This window comes from Ambystoma mexicanum, chromosome 5p, assembly GCF_040938575.1.
Source record: "Ambystoma mexicanum isolate Mex_15411 chromosome 5p, UKY_AmexF1_1, whole genome shotgun sequence".
NCBI lineage: Eukaryota > Metazoa > Chordata > Amphibia > Caudata > Ambystomatidae > Ambystoma > Ambystoma mexicanum.
Window position 1 is genome coordinate 1,115,025,023 of NC_090930.1, and position 23,833 is coordinate 1,115,048,855.

Consider the following 23,833-nt stretch of genomic DNA (forward strand, 5'->3'; position numbering starts at 1 on the left):
AAAGTGATTAGGAAGGTTTCATTCAGTTTGTTGTTGGTGATTGTCAGTCAGGTTTTAGGGTCATGCGGGTACCTTTTGTGGTTCAGGTGGCATATCCTAAAATACTTTAATGATGCTGATGCAGTTAAACAGCTGAATGGGGCTGCCATGGTGGCAAAAACAATTATTATTGAGAAAGTGAAGTTGCCTGGAATACCCAGCTCTTGATGAATAGTTTGAAAATGTGACCAATACCTTGATGAGAAAAGATGTTTCAGGGAATCTGGTCTAGTTTTTGTGATCAGCATGGGAGGACATAGCGCCCTGTGCGCCGGGCTATGGTTTCGATGTGATAGCAAACTGAGAATTGTTTACACTGACTAGTAATCTGTACAGTTATCCACAATTTGCAGCTCACTTTGTGCTCATTCATTTTCACATGTAAAACGTTGATATGTCTGATGCTATGTTGGTTCGATTAAAGTCTACAAAATAATCTCTCAGGTCATGCAGACAAAACCTAAAAGTTCCTGGGGGTGCTCTGCCCAGATCACTATTAGGGTACAATGTGTAGGTGGGGTGAAAAACAGGACTGAGTTCTTTTAATAGTTGAACAGATGACATGTTACTGAAGCACAAAAGTAATTGTTCATATCTACTAGCCTCCATAAATACAAGATTTACTTGAGATCTTTTTAGTATACCACATGGTGAAATTGGTTGTTGATATATAGTTGTCTGTTTCCAAGTTTGCAAAAGCAAAGTGCAGAAAATATAAATCTATTTTGTGTCCTTCAGAGATGTTGTTCAACTGTAAACTAGTTAATTATCTGTTTTTTTATTGCCATGTCCTACATACTATAGTCCTAAATACTATAGTAATTATGTGAATGTAACTTATCAGTTTGACAACCCTTAAAGGGGGCCTTGAATATTTATCATTGACAGCCATGAGTGAGCCCGGTTTGGTAAACCCCTTGCTTCAAACATTTTCCCTTGAAGAAAGACCTAAATAAACCTGCATGTTCACATTACATTTGCTCAAATGTCAGTCACAGAGGTGCCAGAGACCAATTGTAGTACACATGCTGCATAATGGGACCTACTGTGCTCTCTCCCCACCTGCTGCCTCACCCTGGTGTGGTGCAGTTTGTTACAGTGCAAATATCCCAGAAACCGTGCATTCTAGGGTAGAGGACCGGTCCTTCTACAACCACATTGATGTTTCTCTGATTTCAGGCAACCGTTTCATGTGAAGGTACTGAAATCCGGGGAAAGGGGTGGGGTGTCCACAAGTTATGTATCCAGTAATGTCTGGAGGTCCCTAACAGGTAACTGCAAAATGTGGTGCAGATTGGTGAAACGGTGTGGAATTGTATAAGGAACACCGCTTCACCATGCCACAAACCCACAAATAAATTGAAATCTCGGGAATGGGGTGGGGTGTCCAAATGTCATGTAGCCAGTAATGTCCAGAGCATCCTAATAGGCAACCAGTCATACAGGTCAGGGGTGTATTGGCCATATTTACTCCCTAAAAATTGGCAAATACTCCCAAAAAATAAAATGTTTCCTCTCAAGTTAAGGAACATAGTCATCTTGACCCATTAGGGTTTCTTGTCTCTATCTCACAGCATACTGTGAGGGTCAGAAATGAGAGGCTGACACAGATGGTAACATTCTAAGCATTAGACATATTATTAATAAAAAGGGTTGGGATAAAGGCTTAACTTTCCCTATCCTAACAAGAGTGTCCCTTCCTATAAAACCAAAACTAGAGCACAATGACTTTGTGTCCAAATTCAATCTGACCCTCACACTAATACATATGAATAAAATGATTAAGGTAAATCTTTCAAACTTCAACTCAACAGAAAAGTGCAATGATTCAAACATATAACTTCAACAAAATGTTGCTTTTATCCAAGGGCTGACTCACTTCCCCTGGATTATTCCAAGGAAACTGTTCACAATATTCTGCATCAAAACCAGTCTCTTAAAGGCATTACAAATGTCTCTTTCTCCCAATACTCTCATCAGGGTGATCAAAAAATGTTCTTTCCATGAGACTATTATACAAAGGATGAAGTGTCTCCTGATCTTTCAGAATGGCAAAACAAAGTATTCTTACCACAGTGTTGGTTTGAATATGGTTAAGGACAGTCTTTACTATTTTTAAGGATATCTAAACAAAGTATCTTTCCACAATGCTGGTTTGAATAAGTTAAAGGAAAGTGTTTACTATTTTTCAGAATGGCAAACTATCTTTTTCAGCATGGGGGGCGTGGCTAACTGGCCATGGAATTGGACGTGTCTGAGAGAGCTGCTCCGGGATCCGACATTGATTTGTTTGAATATGCACTAAGAATGAACAAGCTGCTTCAGGAATAGACACCCTGGTGCCTGAAGGGGTCCCCTGCCACAACTACAAAAGCCAAGCAAATCGGACTGAATAATAGAAGCGAAATCAACTTGGAAGCATCTGGCTGCTGCGGAACAAAGTATCCAAGATGCTGGAGAACAAAGGGGATGCGGCCGCGGCAGCGAGGACAATGTTGCAGCCCTGATAGAGACGCGGATAAGGGAGCACTGCCCCTTGGATTTCATGAGGGTATGTGCGCCTGGAACGGTGTGCGGGCCGCCGGCGAGGACGCAGAGCCATTGAGGGGCTCGGTGCGACGGGCGAACCCAGGTTGCGGGTACGGTGACCGCATATGTGAAAAGGGGAGGACCGGCATCGGAAGACCGTGCGCCTCCCCGGCTGCGCAGGATAATCGTGCCCGCGGCTCCCTGCCACCCACGGGTAGGTGTGCTACGGGACATGAGGACTGCGTGTGAGGAGCGGAGGGACGTGGATGACACATGTGGGAGCGGCCGCGAGACCAGCAGGACACAGAAGCTCTGAGATCGCGCATTAAGCGCTGTACGGAGATAAAGCCCTATGTGTGTGAGACCGAGGCAAGGAGGCTTGCTGCCTCGAAGGATCAGATGCAATGAAACTGAACAGTGAGGGGGATCGGCGCTGCTGGCTGGGTACTTCTCCCACGAGGCAGGCAAGATCGGGCGAAAACAGCTAAAATGAAGGCTGCCAGCACACGAGTGGGGGCACAATGGCACGAGGCATATAACGAATCGCCCCTTGCTCTGTGCACCCAACACCATATATTGTTATGACTAGGGCGAGGATGTAACGCTCACCTGATTCCCGCAGAGGCGCCGGTCTTGACTGGGTGAATGCCGTATCTTCAAAGGTGGTGTGTAACACACGGTTGGCTCTTTGGGCTGGACCTCTGTGCACTGTATGTCTGACTCGAAGAGTAAGATGTCTGCAGATAGAAAATATGGGATTAATGAACTGGGGTTATTGGGTGCCTCTCTCCTCTTCCCTTTCTCTTCTCCTGTAGAACCCCAAAGGTTAACGCCCTCACCTTAGGTAAGTGAACGCCGAGCTCTCCATCTGCCTCGGGGCAGGGTGCCGTAACCAGTTTCTTCACTGGATAAGGGTGCAGGCCTCTTGACCTCAGAGGACTGCTGTCCGTCGTTAACTGCACGAACGGTAAGTTCTGGGCACTTCAAATGTCTTAAAAGTCTTTTGTAATGATATCTCTTGTTTTGCAGGGTTCCGGCGATGGCGGATGGCGGGCTGATGAGAGTTGAGGATCGAACCCGCGTGAGGAATAGAAGCGCCTGGAAGCACGCAAGTAAGCGCTTGTAGCCTGCTTCACGATGCGCACTAACTGTCCCTTTTATCTTGCAGGTACCAGTTCGGAGCTTTAGAGAAGCTGAAGGGTGCTGGAATACCCACTGGATTCGGCGTGGGAAGGAGTAATGGCACGTGAGTAATAAAGTTGCCCAATGTCTTTAAACGCACCTTCTTTTGTCTTTCAGATGCGGGATGCAGCGCCGAAGGCCTCCGGAGCGTTCGAAGAGCTGGTAAGCTTTTGTCTTTCAGATGCCGGAATGCAGTGCGAAGACCTCCGGAGCATGCGAAGAGTAGGTAAGCCTTTGTCTTTCAGATGCCGGAATGCAGCGCGAGGCGTTGGTGACAGCCGATGGACCAGGTAAGAGATGCGCTGCCACTGAAGACCGTAGTGCTAACCTGTTCTTTCTTTGTCTTTACAGGTGCTGCTGAAGACTGGATTCCAGGTGGTAAGCCTTTGTTCCCTTAGGCCCAGGATCAGAAGCAGAAGACACGATGAGCGTTCTGCTGCAGAGAATGCAGAATAACACAAAGCAAGATTCATCCATCGGGTGTGGTTTAAATAGCCTCCTGTAGTGCTTAGGTGTCTCCTTCCACAGCCACGCCTAGGTAAGAAAAGAGTTCCTGCTTTCCAGAAGAGTTCCAGTGTTCTGAACCTAGGGAGTGGCTCCTGCCCCACCCAACAGGAAAAGTAGTCCCAAACAGAAGAGGATCAGGGGTTCAACTGGCAGGTAAGTAAGCAGCATGGTCTGCTGCAGGTAAGTCCACCCAAGCATTATGAGCCCGGCGCTTCCAGCGCTGGGACTGGGCATCTTTATGAGCCTGGTGCCACTGGCGCCAGGACAGGGTCCAAAAGGTCCCAATTGGGACTAGCTGGCACTCTGAACCGGGGTTATGGGTCTGCTTCCAAGGGAGTCGGGCAAGTCCTGATCTTTTGGAAGCAGAGATCATGACAGAGGAGGAGCACGTATTGAAGGACAGCTGGGTGTAAAGGCTGTTAAACTGGGAGGGCCGCGGCGTGCGTGGCTAATACGAGTGGCACTCCAAAAGAAGGACTGAGATATGCAGAGTGGAAGCAATGTTGGAACCGCGCTGAGGGAGGGACACTAACGGGGTCCACTGGGGATACCCTTGCCCATAAGCACGTATGGGACCTGGGACCTGAGGCTGAACACTGACTGGGGCAGCAACCCGCTGTGGAGGGTGCCCATTGAGCACCTAGTACAAATGGAACTATACCACCGCGCCCACAATATAAAAGTGCCGGAGACCGACGGTGAGAGAAGGCCTTCCCCCTCTGTCTGAGGCACATGTCTGCGTGGCCTTTACGCCACGATCTCTGAGGCGCCAAGCAAAGACAGATAGCCCGAAGAGTGCAAAGTCTGCGCATCAAGAGCTGATATTGAAAAACACATAGTATGAAACTGCGCCAGGTGGCGAATAGGCCAATTGGAAACGTGGGAGGACATAACCCACTCGAGCACACACAAATCCACACAGGGCACCCCAAGATAACTGCCAGGGCTGGTAGTGACTCGCTGACATCACTGCGAAATAGAGTAATAAAATTGCTACATCACGGACAGAGCGGCCTGGGACACTCAATCCAGATCACAAGATGGCGGGGAGAGTGGTCAAGGGCAAAAGCAAACAACCCACGATGGATGCCTTGCCAAGTCACAGCAGTCTCCAACGATGTCGACGCACACTGGTGCAAGTGTACCCACGGAAAGCTCCCTGGGGACCTAAAACCACCAGATATTGATGGCCATAACGGAACTAAGAGACTTCTGGGGGATAGCAATGGCGGATCTAAGGACCTCCTTGGAAGCCAAGATAGACGCGGTGGGGATAGAAGTCCACCTGCTGCGACAAGACGTCAGGGCGCTGGCAAACAGAACGAGCAGCCTGGAAAGTGCGGTCAAAACTAACACGACCACTAGCACTGATAATGCAAAGAAAGTCCACATAGTAAAGCAGCAAGTTGCTAACCTGGAGAATCGTGCAGAGGAGGCCGAAGGAAGAGCGAGACGGAATAACATTCGTGTGGTCGATCTGCCGGAAGGAGAAGGCCAGGACCCTACGGACTAAGTGGAGAATATGATCCTGCAGGAAATAGGGGCCGATAAACTCTCACAGGGATTCACAGTGGAGCGAGCGCATAGAGCCCTCATGAGGAAACCAAACCTGGAGCCCCTCCCCGCGCAATAATTGCCAAGATATTGAACTATAAAGATCGTGAGAAGATTTTGGAGTACTTCAGAAAAGGGGGAACGATTGAAAAAGCCTCGGCTACTATTACAGCTTATCCTGATTATACAATGCTGGTCCAGAGGCAGAGGTATAGCTATGTTGCGGTGAAGAGGAGGCTGCGCACGGCTGGCATCAAATATATGCTTCTGTACCCTACAAGATTGAAAGTGTTGTACAAAAGTAGAATGTTCTTCTTTGATACCCCAGAGGAAGCTGCTACATGGCTGGACCTACAGGGCTGCCAGCAACAAGATGCGGAACGGGCCCAAGGAGAGCAAGATAAGTGACTAAGACACTCTATGTATACTGGTATATGACATGGCGAGGTATCCCAGTAGAGACTTGATAAAGACATTGATAGATGTGTATGGATGGGAAGTGTTGAAGCCAGGTTAGGATATCCCTGATTCTGCTGATGTGTAATGGACTGGAATATAGAGTATTGAATATATGAGCAAACTGGATAGTAGTGTGTCAGGGATGGAGCAGGGTAACAGTTGGGAGGTTGGGGGGTAAAGTTGGGGAAGGGAAGGGAAGGGAGGGGGGAGGGAGAGGGGAAGGGGTGTTTGGGGTGTTTGTAGTTAAGGGAAGTTTGAAAGGGAGAACAAGCCTATATAGACTGAGATGGAAGTGGGATCTGGACTGCACCGGTGGGAGGGGAAGGGGAACTCAAATGAGCCATGGGGGACCTTAAAATAATTACATGGAATGTCAGGGGACTTAATAATTACCTAAAGAGGAACAAGGTCATGTTGTACCTGCGCACACAAAAGATAGACATTGCACTGTTGCAGGAGACCCACCTGACACGAGAAAAGATGAAGATGGTTGTAAAGAAATGGAAAGGGGTTGTGGCGGGCTCGACATATTCTGCTTATGCTAGAGGAGTGCTCATCTAGGTGGCCCCGCATGTCCCGTTTCAACTGTTGCAGGAAGTGGCAGAAACGGATGGGAGGATGATCATGGTGGAGAACAAGGAGATATGCATTATAAATTCACACGTCCCCAATCAGAATATGGCAGCTTATTTCAGAACTCTGTGTACTAACCTTTGCATGTGTATGGGGAGTGTGGTGATCTGGGGTGGGGATTTCAACTGTGTTTTAAACCCTTGTGTGGATAGATCAGATGGGAAGATTGATAGACCCGCCCCAGCAGCTTAAGCGTTGGAGACACTACTAGACGACTTTGGTTTGGCGGATGTGTGGAGAACGAGACACCCCCAAGAAAGGCAGTACTCACACTATTCCGCCCCGCAGCAGTTACATATGAGGCTGGACTATATCTTGTCTACGTCGGAAGTAATAACAGAGATTACACTGCCGGAATACAAAGCAAGGGTCCTTTCGGACCACTCGCCCCTGGTCTTCGGATGGCAATACTGCCCCCTGAGAGCAAGGATCCCGACATGACGCCTCTGGGCAGAGGCACTTAAGGATGCCTTTTTTAGAGAACATATGAGGAGGGGATTATAAACTACTTTGAGATGAATACAGGTAGCGTGGACTCAGCGGGCACATTATGGGAAGCCTTCAAGGTGGTGATGCGAGGCGTAGCCATTGCAAAATCTAAAGGCCTCCAAGGTGGGATCTTGGCTGACCTACAAGACACAGAAAGGGAACTGGAAAAAGCATTGAGGGGTGGGGGTGACATGGCGGGAGATACTTAATCTGCAGCAGAAATGTGCAGGGCAATGGGAAAGGCTGTGTAACCTCAACTATAAAAAATATATAGAGAGACAGCATGCAGGAGGGGATAAGACAGGAAGGCTTTTGGCATGGTTATACAAGAGCAAAACCCCTAGACCCACGATTAGAACGATAACCAGAGAAGATGGGAGTGTAGCTGACACCCAAGAGGGATTTAATCAGGAGTTTGCAGATTATTATAGGTTATTATATTGGGATGAGGAGGGAAGTAGCTATGGAACGTTAGCAGAAACACTGGAGGACATAGGACTGCCTACGATAAGTGCTGAAGAAAGAGAGGAGCTGGATGCACCGATTACTTTGGAGGAGTTAGGAGAAGTGGTGAGACAGCTGCCTACCAGTAAGACTCTGGGGGCGGACGGGTTCCCAAGTGAATTTTATAAAGTATATAGAGAGGAAGTGCTCCCCCCAATGTTAGAAATGCTAAACGAAGCGTTTGAGATGGGATGGCTGCCAGAGTCACTTAGGGAAGCGATCATAATACTGCTTCCCAAACCTTACAAGCCTGGGCATAGCTGTGGTTCCTACAGACCTTTGTCAATGTTGAACCAAGACAGCAAGATATTGACGGCTGTCTTGGCAAACAGACTGCGGAGAGTTATTGACAAACTAATACACCCCAACAAGACGGGCTATGTCCCGAACAGGAATATAACTCATAATCATAGACGACTCCATCGGGTTGTTGAACTGGGGAGCAGGAACGAGGGCGAAATGGCAATTGTGTCCCTGGACGCGATGAAGGCTTTCGATTCGGGTAGGTGGCCATGGCTGCTGGCGGCCCTGGCGGGCTATGGAATGGGGGCCTGGATACATAAGGTGGGCGAAGATGCTATATAGTGAACCGCTGGCCAGGGTTAGAACAGGATCAGTGATATCCGACAGATGGCAACTTAGTAGAGGCACCAGACAGGGATGCCCATGGTCCCCAATGCTCTATATACTAGCCCTGGTGCCCCTAGTAATATACCTTAGACAACAATACGATACTTTAGGTATCAAGGTGGGAGGGGAACGACATTTGATCTCCTTATATGCGGATGACGTGCTGCTGTACTTAAGGCACCCGGAGGAAAATTTCCAGTACATTCTGGAAGTGATGGAGAGATATGCGGGGTGTCTGGTATAGCGGTGAATCCTCAAAAATCTAGTATTTTCCCGCTAAGCAGTAATAAGGGAATCCCTGTGGGACGGTTGCCAGTGTTACAAATACCATGGGCGGTTAGTACTTTCCTGTATCTTGTGATAGACTTAAACCACACAGTGGAAGATGAGCACAGGCACAACACTGAGGTAGCCATTAAGAAAATCGAGAATTGTATGAAATTCTGGGTGAAGTTGCCCCTTGCAATGATGGGACGGGGGGGCAATGCTTAAGATGGTGGTCCTACCTAGGCTCCTGCATTATTTTGGAAATATTTCATACCCGATACCTAAGAAGTTTTTCACTAAACTGAACAGCATGTGTAGGGATTTCCTGTGGCATGGTACCCGGAATAGGGTGGCACTATGGAAGCTGCAGAATTTTTATGAAAAAGGGGGGATCAAATTGCCTAATGATGAGGTCTATTATGTAGCGAGCCAACTGCAATATATCGCCAAATGGCTCTCAGATGAAGTGACCCCCGAATCCAGGTTGTTTGGATATGATTGTGCCCCATTTTATTTAAAAGAGATGATCTGGCTGCCCAAGACAGAAATGGAAGAGCGCCCTAAGTTGATGATGCCTGGGTGGAAGATGTGGCGCCGGGCATGCCAGATGATGGAGAACACGTTCCCATGCTCCCCGCAGGTGCCACTACTGGCACTGGCAGGGGGGATAAGCACCTAAGGATGATAATCAGGAACCACTGGGAATCGGTGGGGTTAGTGACGATGGGAGATATCTGGCGAGAGGGGACTATCATAGATTTTGAAGTGCTGGGGGAGGAAACGGGGGTACCCACGGCCCAGTATATTACATATCACAGAATGGTGCAGAGAATTAGGAGAACATGGCCCGAAAAGGTACTGGAAGAAGAACCAGAGGCTACCATATATACAATATATGATATGACGGAGTGGGGGCACGAGATCTCTAGACTGTACGAGATGATGATGTCTAAGGTCAGGAAGGAATTAACACAACTGAGACTAGCCTGGGAAGCGGAAGTAGGAGCCCCGATGGAGCACGGGATGTGGGAACGTGCCCTGGGGTACCACAAGAAGGTGTCGAGGAATGCGAGACTAAAACAGATACAACTATATATTACGCACAGGGCATATATGACACCCCAGAGGATATCTAGGTTTGAAGGTGCTGGGCGGCAAGCATGTCCCAAATGCGACGAAGAAAAGGCTGGCCTGGTACACATGTTCTGGTCATGCCCGGTAATTGAGCGTTTCTGGGGTGAAGTAGCACAGAAACTGGCAGAGAAGGGGGTCACAATTATTATAGATACAGCCTGGGCCTGCTTGCTGGGGGTGTTCCCCAGATCGCAGAAACTTGAGCATGTTAGTAAATTGAAAGATCTAGCATATGTGCTCGCAAAAAGGAGGATTGCCATGGGATGGAAGACATGTCCTAGGCCACGGGTGGAGGTGTGGTGGAAAGAGTTGCAGAAATGGGCATAGGCAGAAACCATAGTATGGCAAGAGGCGAGCAATGTAGGGGAAGAGGAGGAAGCGGGAACCCTGATGGCATGGAAATTATTAATAGCAGAATTGTTTGGAACAATAGAAAGATGTGACAGAACTCACAGAAAAGAAGACCCCACCACGAGGGGCAGATGCAGAGTGTGGGAATAAATAGGCTCGTAAAGGGTGGTGGGATAAGGGGAGCAGTGATCGAAATTAAGCAATGAACAATTGAGCAGTTGATATATGCACTGCCATGTTTGGTTTGTATTGTTTTTTGTTTGTATAAATCAATAAAATTGTTTTTTTTTTTTAAACTGTCTTTTTCAGCATAGAGGTTCATAAATGGCAAAAGGAATGTCTTTTTAAAATTTCTGGTTGACAAAATGTTCAAAGGAAGCAAGAACTTAAGATGAGCAAGTCTATTTTCAACATACCAATTCAAAATGAGTTTCCTGATGCACTGTCATGCCATGAAACTCAACCACTGTAAACTTTTGATATCCTTGTTTACTCTCCTGCCAGCAATATCCCCCTTTTGGCCCACAGAGATCCGCTGGTGTACTCTCATGCAACGTATCCTTGTCCAAAAAGGTTTCACTCCCTGATATCCTTATCATGCTTCTCTGCACATTCTCCTTAACTGTCACTATTATCAATTTCCCCCAAACCGTCATCCAATATCTGAGGATTTCCTTTTTAATGATCTCTCTTGATTCTTGCAAATGCTTGTTCCAAGTATATCCCAACTGACTTCTTTAAGTCGGGAGAATTACACCATAGTTGCCCCTTGCATTCTTTTGGCAATGTCTATTGGCTTAGGCAATGCTAGTCCCAAGTTTCCCTCAACTGACATCTCGTGTCAGGGCCTTTTCCATTCTGTTCCACTATGTTGAATCTCAAAAGTACTTTTCATATGCTTATGAGCATTTTCGCACATCCTGCAGCCCCCTTCATCACAAGGCTGACTCACTGGCTCTTCGTGCAGCAGTTGAGAGATACTCGCAAGGGGTTGGATCCCATTCAGTGGCAGAGCTCCGATGGTTCTCTGTGTCATCTCTTCTAGCCTTTGCTTCCAAGAACGGCGCTGCTCTTCAGGCCTGCGTCTCCACACAATGCTCCACTGCGCACCCTCTGCTTCCTCTTGACCGAGGCTTCTCTTTGAATGCCAGCTGCCTTCTGGCATGCTTCTCTCCCCACAGTCCGTTGTGGGTATTCTTGGGTTACCAGCCACTCTTCCCGCTCTGCACACTCTGCAACCTGCCTTCTCTCTCCATTCACCTTCACATTTTCGTTCCTGTCCTTGCCTCCATTTCATTCTCGGTCTCTCCAGCTGTAGATGTTTTGGACGCAGCTGATTCGCTTGTTGACAACTAGACCGTCCATTGTTTTCAATGTCACATTTCTTCCACATGAACTCCTTGCTCCACTTCCTCGCCCTAGTGCTTGAGGATTTCTGGGACTTTGAGTCCAAAGAGGTTTTAATAGATTTTACATCACATATTTGAACAGTTGCACCAACATTACAATTATCATACACGCTGGATGTTTCACATGGTTTACTTTCACCATATCTACATAGACTGAATGGGTTTTTGTTTGGACAGGGTGTTTCACGTTTTCTCAGAATCAGATGGTTTTGAATAATGGCAGCAAGCCATCAAAAACCCTCCATTTAATGGATTTTCTTCACAATAAAGATAGGTATATTGCCTCTCTCCTTGTGGAGTCACCACTCTCTCCTTACACCCATCTCTTCCCATGTGATCCACCCTCAGAATACCACCCCCAGGGTCAGAATCCGGCAGTGACTGCCTTCCCCTGGCCACATGGGAGGGAATTTAAGCTGGGGATCAGTGATGGCTCTGCAGGATTCATCACAATACACAGCACACAAATGTACGCATTTGTGTCTATTTTAATCTTTTACAAACAAAAAGGTGCATGCATGAATTAAATGGCTTTTAACCTAGCTTGGTGATACCCTGAAGTGTTTGTATTTAGTCATGGAAATAGTTTAGAGGGAGGTTTTTTTCAGATGTACCTGCTTAGAAGGTCATTACAATATTCTAGTTTGGCACCAATGGTGGCTCTGGCTATTGATGATAGACAGTTGGGTTTAGATAAGTAGGGTTTTATTGCATGTATTAGCTTTGTAGTGTGTGCTGAGGCGGAGGTGATGGCGCTGACCTGTCTAGTCATGGATAGAGTGGATTCTATGTATACCCCAAGAGTCTTCACGGATGTGGAGACAGGGATAATCGTGTTGTCAATTATGCAGTTAGCGTAATGCCTGTCGAGTTTGGCAAGTGTGTTTTGTAGACCTAAAATGATGATTTCCGTCTCCTCCCCATTGAGGCAGAGGCCATGAATTGCCATCCAGGCCTGGATGGTGGAATATATTAGGTGAAGTGCTTCAGAATCTTTGTTATAGATTCCAGTGAGTGGGAGAAGTACCTGCGTATTGTCAGCGTAATTCGTATACGCGATACCAAGTGCGTGAAGCTTGTCGAAGAGGGGCTTCGTGAACAAGTTGTACAGTGTAGGTGCTGTGCAGGAGCCCTGCGGGACTCCACAGTGGATGGTTGTGGGGGCTGCATTGGCTATGTTAGAAAATACTTTCATTGCCTTGCCTTCCAAGAAGGAGGTGACCCAGAGGGCTGCTTCTTTAGAGAAGTTAGCCGAGTGGGTAAGGTGTGAGGTGAGAGTCTTGTGGTCCACTAAATCGAAGGCAGCTGAGAGGTCAAGGAGTAGCAGTAGGGCTGGTTTTCCTTTGTCCATGATTTGGGTGATCTGATTTTTTTAAATCCACCAGAGGTGTTTCCGTGCCGTGTCCTTTGCGGAAGCCAGATTGTCTGGATCCGAGGATGGAATGAGCTTGAAGGAAGTGTTGGATCTGGCTATGGGTGGCTTTATCCAAGATTTGAGGAGGAAGGGCACAGTGGTTATGGGTCGGTAGTTGTTGGGCTGTAGTGGGTCTAGAGTGGGCTTTTTCAGGCGGGTGCGGACCCATGCCTCTTTTAGGCTTGTTGGGATAATGCCTGATCTGAAGGAAGCAACAATGAAGACTGTCAGGAGCGGTGCGAGAATGTCGGCTCATTCCTTGATGTGCTTGGGTGGACATATGTCCGCTTTGCACGTGGACTGTTTTAGGTTTTTGAGGAGGTTAACTTCTGTTTCAGTGATGTCTCTGAAGGAGAAGAGCGGTTTGGTGAGGTTGGTGGGAGGGGGTGGTGGGTGGAGACTGTTTGTTTGGGTCGAAGGTAGTGAGGTAGTGTTTTACAGTGGTCCTGCATTTTTTTTGGCAGGAAGTCAATTTTGTTTAGCATGGCCGATTGAATACTGGCACACCATGCTTCATCTTTGATGATCTCGTCTGGGAAGTTGGGAGGTGAAATTAGCTCATTGAAGATGGTGAATATTTCTTTAGATTTAGAGTTGGCATTTGAGATGCAGGCATTAACCCTTTAAGTGCCATGAGTATTCCCCCCCCTATCCCCCCTCGCCCCAGTGCCAAGGCCTTTTTTGGTGATTTCGGTATGTGGCCATTCAATTGCTTGTAGCTTTTTTGTTACATGAGATATCTCGGCCAAATTTGGCTCCTTTTTTCCCACATGTAGGCGGTCGTAACGCCACCCAGGAATCCTAGGTTGCTGTAGGGGGGTGAGAGAAAATAACCAAAAAGGGCACAACATTGTGTGTTTTTTCAAATAATGTAAGAGCTAGGAACAAATAGTTTGCTGTGCTGAATTCCCAAATTTCCTGGCTTTCAAGAACAGGTTGAGTGGAAACGTGAAAACATTATTTTGATGTGGTTATCAACCGTTTTGTGAGAGGTAGGCGATTTTGGCCATTTTTGCCAATTGGACATGCATGGACGGAATGGAAGAAAAAAGGGTAGGAAAGCCGTATTGGAGGACAGAAAGGCATTCATTTCTGAAAAGTAGACAAAATTACAAGTTTAGGAAGGAGTGATTTGCGGAGGTCAGGCAACAACTAGGTAGGGGAAAATGCCATAGATTGGGGGAAACGCAGGAAAATGATCGAAAAAAAAGGTATTTGGTGGACATGGTTGGCTTGGTACGGCAATGGCTTCTATGAATTTTGAGAAAAGCCATGCTCTGCTACATTTCCTCGACTCTTGCAGTTAGGAAAGCACACATTTTTTGTAGTGTTTTACAAAACAAGCAATACCACACGCCAAACACTGAGCCATGGTACACAGGAGTTTTATGCTTATGGCCTGAACAGACGCACTTAGTATGTGTAAATCAGGAAAACCAATGTGGCGAGGAACAGCAAGCATACATTTTTTGAAAGAGCACAGGCAGACCTTTTCAGGGATAGGTGACTTGTGCAGGTTCCAAAAGTGTATGATGCCTAAAGCAGCGACTAAATGTAGGGCACATTTGGGAAATGAAAGGGTTGTGTGACAAAGGGCACCAGCAAATGGGTCAAAACATTATGAAAACCACACAAACACAACAAATGTTATACCTTCCCGTGTTCACACAGGGTGCCGAGGAAGACGGTACCTCACATGTGTGGGTGCACCTACGTGGGCGCCAAGGGGAAAGCCTAAAACACAGGTAACAAGTCTGTTTTGACAGCTGAATTTCAAACTTTGTCCAGACGGGCACACCATACAGATATGGGCCTCTGGTGTCCAAGCCACCAAGTAAAACAGGGAACCCCATGCATTTCCGAAAAAGGGGACACCCGTGGAAATACGCAGAGGTATGATTCACGCAAATCGGCCCAGAATGTATTACCCAGACTCCCCTGCAAAGTCCGAAATGTGGGGTGGGGAACGCATTTTCCGCACATTTCACTCGGCTCACCCATCGAAACACTCCCCCAACAACACATTTCCTACCGTCCCGCGTTCCCACAGGTGTCCCGATGAAAACGGTACCTCACATGTGTGGGTGCACCTACCTGGGCGCCAAGGGGAAAGCCTAAAACACAGGTAACCCCAAGTCTGTTATGACAGCTGAATTGCACACTTTGTCCAGACGGGCAGACCATACAGATGTGGGCCTCGGGTGTCCAAGCCACCAAGGAAAACCGGGAACCCCATGCATTTCCCAAAAGAGGACACCCGTGGGAATCCACAGAGGTCTGCCTTGTGCAAATTGCCCCAGTTTTTATTAACAACAATCACCGACAAAGTGTGATATTTGGTGGGGGAAAAAACACAATGTTCACTTTGTCTGGGGTTCTGGGTAATAAATTCTGGGCCTCTTCACGCAAGTCAGACCTCTGTGGATTCCCACGGGTGTCCTCTTTTGGGAAATGCATGGGGTTCCCTGTTTACCTTGCTGGCTTCGACACCCTAGGTCCAAATCTGTAGGTTGCCCACATGAACAAAATGTGCTGTGGCGAAAGGCTTGGGGTTACCAGTGGGTTACCCTTTTCCTTTTGCGCCCCCGGTAGGTGCACCCACACATGTGAGGTACCGTTTTTGTTGGGACACGTGTGGGAACGCGAGAATGTATGACATCTGTTGTTGGCGACGTGTTTCTGGGAGTGGACACAGGGAAATGTCTCTGAAATTGGCTGGAAATTAAGACAATTCTCAGACATTTTGCTCTGGCCACCCACCGAAACACACCGCCAACAACACATGGCCTACCTTCCCGCTTCCCCACATGTGTCCCAACGAAAACGGTACTTCATGTGTGGGTGCACCTACCGTTGGAAGTGATGTCCCTGGCCTTGGACATCCATTTACCATGTGGGCGTACTGTCCCCTAAGCATAGCAGCAGCTCCAGGGAGCCCCAGCAGGATCCCCATTCCTCCCCGGAGGTGACATCTGTAACGTAGCACAGCCAGAGGTGGTGCCTGGGTTTGCAGACGGACAACCCACATGGGAGGGATCCGCTCCCAGGGAAACACCAATGTTCTGCTGGCATGGGGGGCAATTTGTGACCTGCCCATGCAATTGTATCCCAGCCCACCAACATATCTGCCCAGACGGCCCATTCCCACCCACACCACCAACAATCCAGCCCCAGTCTCACCCACCCCATTGACAGTGGGCCCTAGAATAATAAAAAACAGTACTCCAATAACGTTGCAGCTGCTCGCATAGAAAAAGCTGTAAACAAAACAAAACACATGTGTTACCTACGGTCACACCAGCAAAATGTAGCCCTCTCTGGGGGCAGATAAGGGGGGGGGGGGGCTGTCCTGCACTCCACCCTGGCCTCAGGCGTCCCTTCCTAGGAGCAGATATCTGGTCCCAGGTAGGGCTGCATGACATGGCACCCACTCCATTGCGGGTGGGGGGGTCAACGCCCTATCCCATTAGAAAATTCCCTGTCCCTTTGAGGTGCCCCACAGTCCCCCCTAAAAAGCGTTCCACCATTTTCCCTTTGGTAACCCAACTCCCCTTGGCACAGAGGGGCACATTGGTGTGCCAATCTGGCCCCGGGTGCCCAAACCCTACCGCCCCACCCACTGGGGGGCCTGACTCACCATTTTTGGGGGCCCTGTCCCCCCGTCACCCCAAATGGATGGCGGGGGCACCTCATGCAGGCCTCCCTGGGCCTCCTACAAATGGCTGCGTGAGGTACACCCCCCCTCCATTTGGGGTGGGGGTGGAGAGGGTCCCCAAAAATGGTGGGACAGACCCCCCCAGTGGGTGAGGCAGTAAGGTTTGGGCAACCCGGGGCCAGATTGGCACACACATGTGCCCCTCTGCCCCAAGGAAAGTTTAGTAAACAAAGAAAATAATTCAAAATGGCAGGCTGCCCTTTAGCAGGGGCTGAGGGGCACCCTACACTGCTGGGGAATTTTCTAATGTAATGGAGGGTGACCCTCTTCTCTTCCCGCTTTGCAGGGATCACACAAAACGAAGTACCGAGAAGGACAAGCTATCACGTCCTTGGCACTGTGAAAGGAATTCCGAGGACGAGATAGCTCTTCCTTGGCACTTAAGGGTTTAAAGGAGGTAGCTTTAGCTTTGGTGATGGTCGGCTTTGTATTGGCTGGAGAATATATCAAAGCAATTTTTAGAAGTGACGCTTGGGTTAGATTACCAGTTTTTTAGTGCTTCCCTTTTATGGGAGCGGAGGGCCTGCAGTTCTTCTGTAAACCATGAGTTGGCGTGCAGGACATTTTTTTCTTTTTTGCTTTCAAGTGGAATTATGGCGTTGATGGCTTTGGTGAGTGTGTCTTTGTAAATGTCTGCTAGGATATTGGGATCAATGGAGAAGGGGGGGGCAGTGATGGGATATTCAAGTGTGGGCAGAGGTTCTCCTGTGTGAGTTTTCTAGAACTTCTTGCTTTAACTGCAGGGGCAGTTGTGGGGGTTTTAGAGTTACCGGTGATGGGAAAGGAGAATTCAATACAATTGTGGTCAGTCCATGCCATGGCTGTATTGGAGTTGATGGTGGTGAGGCAATTATGGTCTGCAACCAAATCCAGAGTGCGGCCTTTGGAGTGAGTGGGGCTTGAGACTTTTTGTATGAAGCCTAGGTCAAGGAGTTCTTTGGCGAGGGACGCAGCAGCTTTATCTTTGGCGTCATTAAATCCTAGATTTAAGTCACCAAGTAGTAGCGTCTTAGTGGAGCTTTTTAGGTTGTCACTGTCTGAAGGGAGACCTACGGGGCGGTAGAGCACGTGGATGTTGATGGTGCTGTTAGGGGACAGCGTAAGCTTAGCAGGCAGAATGCCAGAGTTGCTGGCCGGTGGTCTGAGAGGGAGGGTGTCTTTGGAAATGAGGGCTACTCCACCTCCTAGGCGAAGTGGTCTGTCTTGTCTGAGGATGGTGTAGCCTGGTGGGAGAGAGAGGATGACGGCTGCGCTGGATGCCTCATGTAGCCAGGTTTCTCTGATGGCTAGTATGTCGAGGTTGAGATTGGTTAGTAGATTGTGTATTTCTAGGGCATGTGCTGGGAGGGAACTAACATTGAGGAGGGCACATTTGATAAGTGTTGTAGGGTTAGTTTTGATTTCAGTGGAGATGGGTGTGGTGGTTGAGTCAGAGGTAGGCTGTGTAGGCCTAATGGATGGTATACTTGAGTGAGAAGGTGTAGACATGCATACAGTAGTGACTTTGATGTGTGGGGAGTATCTGTGGTGGGGGCGGGAGCCTAATCGAAGATTCCTGAGCGCAGGTGTGGGAAGACATTTGAGGGCTAAGGGTAGAGTCTGGGCTCTGTGTTACGCTCACCTGGCTCCCACAGGGGCGTCGATCTGAACTGGACAGCTGCGGCCTCCACCAATGTGACGCGTAGTGCCGAGATGACGGACTGGACTGGCCCACATAGCTTCGTTTGCTTGGCCCGTAGGAATATTCTTCTGCAAATGGAGAAAGGGAATTAACCATAGGCACCAGGACTGCACCCAAATAGCCCCTAGCAGGGGTTGTTGGGTTTGCTTAGTATAACTTGATGCCTGCTTCCGGGGTTGCTGGACTTGGTCTGGGTCCTCGGGGGTAGGCATCATGACACTCTGAGCCTGTTTAGTCTATTGGCTATGATGGGGTAGGGAAGCAGGTGAGACATGACTGTGTGCGAGTGGTGAGGTTGTTGTGTGGTAGTAGAGGTGGACATTGTGGCGTGGGGAGATAGAGCTGAGGTGATGTGGTAGTAGCGTGCAAGTGGGTTTGGTGTCGTTTGCAATGGGACAGAATGCAGAGAGGGTAAGGCAAAGTGCAAGTACGGTAGTTGTGATATGGCTGAGGTGCTTGATAGTGACTTTAGACAACATGGTGTGCCTGGGATGGAGCAGCGGGCAGCAGTGTCGACTCACAGGCGCTGGGTAGAACCATGCAGTGGCTTGTAGAGAAGCGTGGACAATTTTCATACAGCAATAAGGAGCGAGTTTCCAGCAGTAATGGGTGGTAGTAATGGCTAGAGGCAAGGTTACAATTCTAAGTGAGCAATAGCAATTTGGAATTAGCAGGGCTACAGTGCCGTGTACGGGCTTATGGGTGGCCAGCAAAACATTTTACAATAAAAGATGAGGCAGAACAATTTCAAAATAGGGCTTTAGCAAGGCAGTTTTGGTCAGGGCAGTGTGGAACATGGGCCTGGAGCCACGTGTAGAATCTGACTGGTGAGAGGAGATGGGCTGGTACCGTGCACTATGAGTACAAATGAGGAAGGGTATATGGGGGATGAACATAGGTACAAGAATGGAAGAAGCTCATAGAGAGCGTTCAGTAGTATACAGTAAGGGTGGCAAGATGTGGGGGCAAGGATAGAGGGCAAAATACAGGACTGCACACGGGACAGACACAGTTTAGCAGCAATGGAAAGTGCAGTGCCTTAGAGTCAAGGACTGCAGTGGTTGAGGCAACAACAAATGCAAGTATAATTGAGCAGGTCAAGTGGAGACATTATCATGCAGCAGGATAGTGCCGCAATTACACCCCATGCAGCAGGCGAGTGGGAGGCTGCGGTCTCGTGGACGGAAGTAACGCGGTGAGCAGGTAAACAAAGTACTGAGCGGCTTGGGCACCTGAATTGTGATAGTGTGGCACAGTCTCACCAGAGTTAGTAGGGCGGTCCGGGAGCACAGGTGGTGAAGCAAGTAGCAAAGAGACCTTGAGCAGCTCGCGGCACGCTCGGTCAGCTCAGTCAGAAGCCTAAGTGTGAGCCTTGGGGGTGTGCCGGCTTTGCCTGGCGGCTCGCTCCCATAGACTAGAAGTAGCTGGAGTGGGCCAATGGGTTTACATGAGCTCCACAGCAAACAAAGGCGCCAGGTGTGAATATTCCAAGTCGGCCATCTTGGAATGGTCGTCACGGTAGGCACAGAGGGCGTAGGTATCCCAAATCATGGAAAAGCAGCTTCAGTACGAACTGCATTCAAAGAGTGATGGTTATGCGGGCTGATTGATGGTTAGTCGCATAATACAAGGGAAGCGACTCAGGCGGATGCGATCTCCATGGGCATGGTGGCAAAAAGCCAGAGGGGTTTACCTCAGCTCAGCTGGCCCAGGGTGATTGATGGCGTGTTGCAGCAGTGCCGCGCAGATGACAGAGGGGAGCTCCTGCGGTTTGCCCCAAGGTTCATGTGTCTCGCCCACTTTGTGTAACATTTACACCAAATCATTATTTGACCATCTTGACGCTCTTGGTATCACCTTCACTAACTATGCCGACGATACCCAGATCCACGGTCCCCTTTTGGGAGATTGTAACCAGGACTCTGAGAGCATAAACAAAGTCTACGAAACAATTCAACATTGGATGGCCCAACATAGTCTATGTTTGCACGACACAAAGTCGGAGCTCCTCATAGTTGGGACTCCACCCACCTTGGCACGCCTCAAATCAGCATTCAGGTTATTCACCATTGATGCCCATAAAATTCCAGTCTCACCATAAAGACTCTGGGGGTCTACCGTGATGCCTCACTAAGCATGTCACGCCAAATAAACCACATCACCTTTTCTGCAGTTTACGCTACGAAATTGATCCGAGCAAGCAAACCATTCCTATCATCTGATAACCACCTCACAAGCCCTTGTAGGTTCAAAGTTGGACTATTATAATGCCTTGCTTTGCGGCTCATCTGACAAAAGCATAAAAAAGCTCCAGGTCAACACTGGACCTAAGCAAATTTGACTACATCTCTGAAGCTCGGAGATCTGTACAGTGGCTCTCCGTCAGAGAGGATTATATTCAAAATCTTCTGAACTACGCATACGTGTCTATCCAACAATGCCCCATCTTATCTAACCCAGAAAATTACTCCTCATACATCATCCAGACCTCTAAGATCCACCCAGAGCCACTGTCTGGTCAAACCTAGATTCAAACGCAAAAGACCCGGTGGCTCTAGCTTTCCTACCATGGCAGCCAGCCTCTGGAACAATTTACCCCTGCACATACGCTCTGAGCCATCCTATCTCACTTTCCAGAAACTACCCATCTCTTCAATTAATCTTACGAAAATGTACTTAATATGTCTGTAACCAGAGCCTTGATGCCCCCGGGCTTTGTGCGCTCATAGAAAATGAAAATAAAATAAAAATAAAATGTAAACAAGAAGCAGCAGAACAGCAAAGGTTATTGTGGATACTTTTAGTCTCTTTGTAAGGATATTTAGAAGAATAACTCAATGGTGTTGACACTGTTAAAGGACTCTCAAAAGGGAAACAAGCAGCAACTTGGGTCAGAGGTAAGAGTGTACACCCTGGACACATCTAAATGCACTCCAATGCTCTGAAGCGACTTCTTGGATTACGGTAAGTAATACCTTTTCTACCCACAGTAACTTTGGCTTGAAGAATTGTTTGTGGCTGTATTCTCCTCGATGTGGCAGCTCTGGACCCGACCTTCAGATTCCTTGGTCTGGTGACAAAAGGCAGGACAATGGATGGGATCTCTCTGCAGCAATCTCGAGGGAGGACCTCTGGCATGGATATCATCAGCTCCTTTGGTAAGTCTGCGATTTTGGCTCCTTTTCTGCAGCACCAACAAAGGACACGATTCACCTGGTCAATTTTCTTTGATTCTTGCACTCTGGTGAGGGGACTTAGATACGTTGGATTGTGTCTCTGGAGGGTCACCTGGAGCTCACCAAAGACTTGGATGTATTGAGCCTTGGCAAGACAATGCACTAAGATTGGGTCGGAGGTCTTCTGGTATTCGCGGTTTGCAGCTCTGGAACACCACAGCACTTCGGAAGATGGCTCAGATTGTAGTTCGTCTCAGGGTTGGTTGGCCCCACCAGCCAAAGGGAAGGAGTCCTCTTCGGAATTCCTGTGTGGCATAGTAAACTGGGTCTGGCCAGCAGTGGTCACATCAGTGTTGCCAAGCGTCTGCAGGAGTCTCTGGTTGTCTTCTTCGGTTACTTCAGTTTCCAGTGGTCGACTTGTCTTTCACCTCAGGAACCTCACCTTTTTATTAAGTTTCAGCACACACTCCTCTGCAATCTCTCTGCTGTTCACAGAAAGGGACGACGGGCTGTCCAATCAGGACAGCTAGACCCACAGTGGGAGCTAGTTTCATTTAGGCAGACAAAGATCAGGGGAGTGAAAAACTCCTCCCCCACTTCCTGCCAGTACAGACACCCTGGAGCCTAGGCGGGGACACCCAAGGGTTCCCACCAAAGGCAAAAAACACACACAGACATCCCCCTCTCAGAATGGTAGAAGAATGGCTAACAAAGAACAACCATGCTAGAAATTGTGAAAATAGAAAGAAGCCCCGAAGTTAGTACTTAGGTGTCCCTATTGCGCACAACCAGGACTGTTAATAAATTCTGCAGTAAAAAATAGCACAATAGTCGGTAGAAAACGTCCACTGCCACCAGCTATAACTAGAAGGTTGTCCATGTGACTAAAATGTCATAGGAGCAGTGCTAAGGGGATATTAGGTATCCCATTGGCACTCCACATAGGTGATGTGTGCGCCAATCCCTCACAATATAAAGTTGTAGGGGGGACACAAAGTATCCCTCTATCCTTTAGAACTGTAGTTACTTGAGGATAAAGAAAATCTCAAAGGAGAACCCAAAGGGATCCCAGCAACACTGCCCATAAGAAGCTGTCTGCTGGAATAGTAAAATACAGATGCCTTAAAAGAGATCTGGATGAATGTAGACTCCATAGTAAAGGAACAGAGTTCCAAAAGACAGAGCCCATACGCATGAATGAGTGGAAAAAGGCTCCACTCATTCAGGATTTAAAGAAAACGGTCCAGAAGTCCAGCAAAAAGTGCTGAGGGACTTACTAGGAGAGGAGATGAAGAATAAAAAGGATGAATCTCCCAAATAATTGTCAAGACTTTGTGTTAAAAAAAATTGAGGACTGAAAAAGAATGACAGGTAGTCCCTTCACAAAAATAGCTGTGCCACAATTTCTTTCTTTGTCAAAATTCCCAAGGGAGAGAATGCACCCTATGGATTACACGTTTATGGCAGTCTTCCTCTTCCTTTTCCTCTACCTTCTTCTCCTCCCCTTCTTCAGATTGGGTCCCCGGCACTGTTGTGGGAGATCCTCTCTTTTGGACATGCAGGCAGTGGAACTGGTTCCTCAGTCAAACAGAGGCTCCAGCTTCTACTCCAAGATTTTTGCGGGAACCCAAGAACCAGGCTGGCCTGAGGTTAGTTCTGGACCTGTCATTCCTCAATCTATCTTTACTGCTCAAACGATTCAATATGATCACCCCAGAACACAAAGCTGAGTCTCTGTGTGGAGGGGACTAGATGTGTTCCCTAGATCTCAAGGATGCGTAACTTCATGCCCCCCATTCACCAGCCGCACCGTATGTTTCTGCGGTTCACTATTATGTGGCACCACTTGCAGAACAAGGTGTTGCCTTTCAGCCTCAATTCAGCCCCTCGCGTGTTAACGAAACCTATGAATGCGGTGACTGGTCTCCACCTGGAGGCCCATCACTTATACCCCTATTTGGACGACTGGCTACTGAGGGCGAGTTCGTTTGAGGGGGCGGTGCACTTGTGCCAACGACTGGCGGACTTTCTTCACCAACTGGGGTTCTCCCTCAACCGGCAGAAGTCGTAATTGACCCCTGCTCAGGGCCTGGTGTTCCTTGGGGTGCGCTGGGAAACAGTCATGCAGCGCGTGTTCCCCACATACGAGAGCCTTCTGTC

At 48.2% G+C, this 23,833-nt stretch overlaps 1 protein-coding gene across 5 annotated transcripts in view; it reads left to right on the forward strand.

Moving 5' to 3' along the window:
• The window catches only part of KIF13A (kinesin family member 13A), a 2,203,773-nt gene that overhangs the window by 831,272 nt on the left and 1,348,668 nt on the right, over positions 1–23,833 (forward strand). The window lies entirely within an intron of this gene.